The sequence below is a fragment of the Schistocerca cancellata genome, chromosome 2 (genome assembly GCF_023864275.1).
Source record: "Schistocerca cancellata isolate TAMUIC-IGC-003103 chromosome 2, iqSchCanc2.1, whole genome shotgun sequence".
NCBI lineage: Eukaryota > Metazoa > Arthropoda > Insecta > Orthoptera > Acrididae > Schistocerca > Schistocerca cancellata.
Genome location: NC_064627.1, coordinates 260,420,338 through 260,426,337, shown reverse-complemented (window position 1 = coordinate 260,426,337; position 6,000 = coordinate 260,420,338).

The window sequence follows — 6,000 nt, the reverse complement described above, 5'->3', positions numbered from 1 at the left end:
TGTACTAGTGCCGACATTGTGCATGCTCTGTTGCCTGTGTCTATGTGCCTGTGGTTCTGTCAGTGTGATCATGTGATGTATCTGACCCCAGGAATGTGTCAATAAAGTTTCCCCTTCCTGGGACAATGAATTCACGGTGTTCTTATTTCAATTTCCAGGAGTGTATTAAAGTCAACCCATAATAAGAAAAGACACCTCATGTGGCCTCCTATGTGATATATTTATCATGTGTCTTAACAGGGTCGGCATATTTAACGTGAATATGGAACGTTAGTGCTAGGGGGTGCCTCTGGATGCCCTTCCTGTTGCGAACTCTTCCTCCTCCCTCTCCGTCTGCTTCTAGTGCTGTCTCAAGTACAAGGGTAAGAATGTTTTCGAAATTTTTTTCAATCATGTAACTGAGGCGACACGAGGTAGCAGTCCGGTATTCACTCATACGGATGCGGGAAAAGCTCACAAATTGGACCGATTATTTCATTTAGAAAATGAACCGTAATAGTGCCACATAGAGTAAGTGGTCCATGTTTAGCGTCCATCTCCGTGCCACTATGTTGGATTTCAGTTTTCTACATTAGGGAGCTCATCGTCGTACTACTACCACCTTATCATATTTTTGTACCTACTACACGAGTGATAACGTGCCAGGAAATATGCCTGTGAGAGTATTATCATTTGACAAACAATCGCATCTCGAAAAATAACACAGAATGGACTGCTACTTACGTTGACTAACAGTTCTTATCACGGTTAAAGCTGAGCTCACTGTACAACGGTACAACTACGATGCCGTCTTGTAGCTGTGCAACGCATTGTGATCTGATTTTATTTTTTTGTCGGGGGAGGCTATCAAATTTTATGCTGTCAGTAACACGAAAATAGATTTTTTACGACACTGATTGTGTCCTCCTTTCTAGTTTCTGTGGTGAAAGTACTGGGAAAGAAAGGAAGATCGATAGCCCCGTTGACGTGTCTTTTCATTATAAATGAGTTTTTCTCAGGATTATTGATTAATGGTGTACTTCCGGGTGCACATTCGAGTTGTTGTTTCCGTTTTATGGATTAAATGGAAAGAACTCTGGTGAACACTCAGTAGTAAGCCATTAATGAATGAATCTGTTCGTCGCAACGCCTGTTAAATAATACGAGCATTTCTATATGATGTTAAAGTTCATCTCATATCCGTTAATGTCTACCCGTCAAGTGCACTCGGGAAAAGACGAGAACAGCAAGAGAAGAAGTCAGGAAGCACACTTAATGACTATCCTTCGTTTCTCATAGAGATAAACGTAAGAATCTTCTTTGTAAGAAGTACTCCGCTTTGAATGACAAGGGTGTGTAAAGGCGTTGCACTAGACCTATATTGTCTACCATCTCACAGTCCACGCAGCACTTGTAGTGGATCACAGATGACATGACATCATTGAATTCAGCGCAGGTAAACAGTAAAGCGCTCAGTAAGTGATGGATGTCTACAAAAGCAAGCACCAGATTCCGTTTGCTGCCAGCCATATCAAAACAGTGTGTCATATTCTAACAGAAATATTTGCCTTTTGGTGACGACGGCTAAACATCTAATTGGGAAAAGTACAGAAACAAATATAACATTTTCTTTCTGTGACGATATATTGGAGCAAGGAACGATGAAATTGAAGTTTAAATTTAGCCAGGATAGCTCAGTTGGTAACAGTGTCGCTGGCAGACGATACAGCTCTTGTTTCGAGCCAGTGTATTGCACACTGATTCAGCTTGACTGGGAGTTCTGCTACAGCAAACACATCACTGCAGAGTGACAGATTCATTCTTGAAAGAGAAACATTACACTCTGTTTACTCTCTGCTGCGTAAGATATTCGAGTTTCTGCTTTTTTTAATCACATAGTACATACAACCATGTGTTAAATCGTAGCTACAGAGCCAGTTACCAGTTATGCAAATTATGCAACGTGTCACTGCAACTGATAAATAACGTAACACAAAATATAAAAAACTTACATTTCTATAAAATGAGAGGTAATGGGCATATGTAGAAATTTCGAAATTTGTGGTAAGATCCTGTGAGACCAAACTGCTGAGGCCATGGGGCCCTAAGCTTACACACTACTTAATCTAACTTAAAGTAACTTACGCTAAGGACAACACACACATCCATGCGCGAGGGAGGACTCGAATCTCGCACGGGGGAAGCCGCGCGAACCGTGACAGGGCCCCGTAGACCAAGCGGCTAATATGTAGAACGGAACCTGATGCAGTTTTACAATAACACGAGTACCGCCAAGTATACTTGACAAGAAAAAAGTCGATCTGAATGTACAGAACACTAAGAAACATGAAGCTTGCTGAAGTTAAAATGATTATACACAATACATATCGTAACCATTAATGAAGTACGAAGTCAGACGATTTAATAAAACTATTTAGTAGCTTGGACTTCAACTAGGATCATTAGAAAGAAGCGGTATAATGAGTAAATGGAGCTGGAAAGACTAAAAAGGCAAATGATAATTTGAACAACTGACTTCACAGGGTTCAACAGTAATTAGTGCACTTGCTCATCAGAACATCATTGTGTAGATATGCACAGACAGAATAGATTGTGACTGCTCACTTACTTGTTCCTCTACAGAACCTCGTCTGATACTTGATTCTTGTTAGAACTCGACAGTGTTCAGGACCGCCCGGAAGCAAATATCTCTGTACGGTATTATTTAAACAGCACGTAACATTTAATACAGCACAAGCTGCCACTCAGAACGAGTTTACCCGTAGCGAATAAGATCTCAATGTTGCCAGGCAACTGCTCGTGACGTATCGCGCGACATTTCATTGTTGAGAACGGCGTCTCGGACCGATGATAAAAAATGACAGCCGCTTCGACGTAACACAGCTTTTTTTCGGTAGTACTGATTTACCACCATCGTCATTATTCAGAATATTCATAATAGAAGTTTACCGTTAAAGCGGAGGGGACATCAGAACAGTGCCACGAGTAGGAAGGTGATTGAGCGGCCGGCCGCTGTGGCCGAGAGGTTCTAGGCACTTCAGTCTGGAACTGCGCAGCTGCTACGGTCGCAGGTTCGAATCCTGCCTCGGGCATGAATGTGTGTGATGTCCTTAGCTTAGTTAGGTTTAAGTAGTTCTAAGTCTAGGGGACTGATGACCTCGGATGTTAAGTCCCCTAGTGCTCAGAGCCATTTGAACCATTTTGTGATTGAGCGGCAACGGATAAGACAGTACCGACCGCTCTGCAGTGCTTGGTACAATTCTGCTATCCCCTTCATTTTAACTATGGGTACCGCTTTTATCGCGATATTTATGATTTGACGTGAATGATGGGGAGTCGCTCTATCGCAGTTATTTTTCCGCTATGACTTGTTAAAAAGGAATCTCTATCAACAATTGACGCCAAACTGGTCGTCGACTTGCAATAAAGAGTCTTTTACAGACTGTGAGGATCACTTAATTCAAAATGTTGAAGTTTGGCTGCGGTTGCCCTCAATTTAAAAAAAAACCAAACTCTTTAAAACTCCAGCACAACGATGTAATTGAAACCTGCCGCATTAACTATGTTTTTTCAGAAACTACAACACGTCGCTTTCTCTAAGAATGTACTGTCATGCTCAGTTGTATTCGAACGACCTAAATTGCGCTCCGCCTGATTCGTGAGCAACACATATATACCATCTGATGATGAGTTGCTAGGCAGCTCGAAACCGGTCATGGTTAAATAAAATACATCTACATAAAAGGCGACTGGTTGCAGTAATTTCTGAAAACCTTTTCACACCACAGTCGCAGTGTTCCACATCCACAATGGATAAAAGTCTCAACACATATAATGTTATTTTCTTGCAGTTCTAATATTTTTTTTTAGGTACAGTCGTCTGACTACACGTAATGGTTACTACAAGAGACCATTAGATAGCATTCATCTGTGAGGCAGTGAGTCGCGATGCAAATACTTTGATAATGCAGATACTAGGAAACAAGTTAGAAGACGCGTAACTGAAGCTTGTAAAATAAAATTCAGTGTAATAAATGGCATTTTGTAAAGCAAGTTTGAACTTTAAATGTCGAAAACTTTTGTACGGTACTGGTTCCAGGATTCGTATCCAGCAACTATTGTGCCTGTTAAGAAAGATCTGAAATATGGTCTCATTCACAAGAAGCAAGTGTGCACATGTTTAAACCTGAAATGGAATAGCGTAAACTTTGATGCTGGAAGGGGTTTCGAATTACGTATTGTTAACTAAGCACAATTACATGCTGGATATCGAAATTTTCACTAGTACCGAGATGACTGAAAGTGAAATGGCGAGGAAAAAAACGTTTTGCGTTACGAGAATTTGATCCCAGCGCCTGTCGCAGTTGTTTTCTAGCCACGAATAGTCGTTAAATATCGATTTATTTAACCAATAGCCAGACGTGCGTTTGTTTGAATTTATTATATTACGAATAGTTCCGTGCTGACTCAGAGTTACACCTACACATTTCATACACATCGATGGACGTAAAATATCGAATTCTTTGTCACCAATTGTTAGGAGTGTCAAGTTTAAAACTAAAATGATAGTAAGTTTCTGACTGGGAGTCGAAACCGGCTTTAGTCGTTATAGTTGACAATGTACGGATTAGTGTTAAAGTTCATAATTATTTTTTACCTTTACTTTCGTATGCACATTTTACAGTTTGAAATGACATTACAAAAATATTTGTGATAGACTAGGATTCGAACCTAGACACGCACTTTCGTGGAGGCCTTGAGAAGTTTGGAGTCTCTGTGTCCGGAGGGCTTAGTGGATGCCGGCATGGTAGCTCAACGTGTTCGGTCAGAGGGTTAATTGTCCTCTGTAATAAAAAATAAATTAATTGATCAACGATGAACTTCAACAAGCGTCATGGGACGTCCACCCCGAACAAAGGCAACGAAAAAAAAAAAAAGTGGACAGAGCATCTGTCTAGTATGCAGGAGACCCGGGTTCGAAGCCCGGTCGAACACAAATTTTCAGCTTTCCCCAGTCATTTTAATCAACCGCCTGCTCGCGGCCAATATCTGTAATTCCTTTGCTTCAATAATTATGAAACTGTCACTTATCCTAATAGAAAATATTCACTTACGTATAACAGAAAACTCAGTAATGTCGCTACTACCTATTACTTGCCTGACTACTACTAAGTTTCACCAGTCAACAAGACATCAACTGCTAGTACACTAGTCAACTACCCAAGCTTACGCGTAAGTGATCAGTACACCAACTACATTCCCGACCATGAGTTTTTATTCAAATTACTATGTACTCACTCTACTCTACAAGTCGTAGAACTTTGTAAGGGATATTTCTGAACGCCATGTATACAAGGTGCGTCTGTAACGTCCAGTGAATGGTCTCAAAATAGAAAGGAAACTAGTGTCACAAACAAAATACCTTTACTGGCCTTCAAAGCAATCATCATTTGTTACAATCTACTTCTGATATCTGCAGTACAGGTGTTGGAAACTTTCAGCGAATGCTTCTTGTGGAATCCCACGAAGCGCTGTTGGACATCAGCATCATTACGGGAGATGACACTTGGTGGTAACAATATCATCAGGAGATGAAGCGACAGTTAGTGGAGAGGTGTTCATCGCCTGCCCTCTCCTTCGGATAGAAACTCGTGATGGATCAAACCCTTGCAGTCGAAAATGGCGGTCAACGTAGTCGTAATCCTGGATTTTGTCAGCTGACTTTTCTGGGAGGTGGGTAACACGATGAGCACTGTGCCACTGACTGTCGCTTGGTTTCAGGATCGTACTACTGGCATCTCGTGTCAAAAAATGGTTCAAATGACTCTGAGCACTATGGGACTTAACATCTGAGGTCATCAGTCCCCTAGAACGTAGAACTACTTAAACCTAACTAACCTAAGGACATCACACACATCCATGCCCGAGGCAGGAGTCGAACCTGCGACCGTAGCAGTCGCCCGGTTCCACACTGAATCGCCTAGAACCGCTCGGCCACAG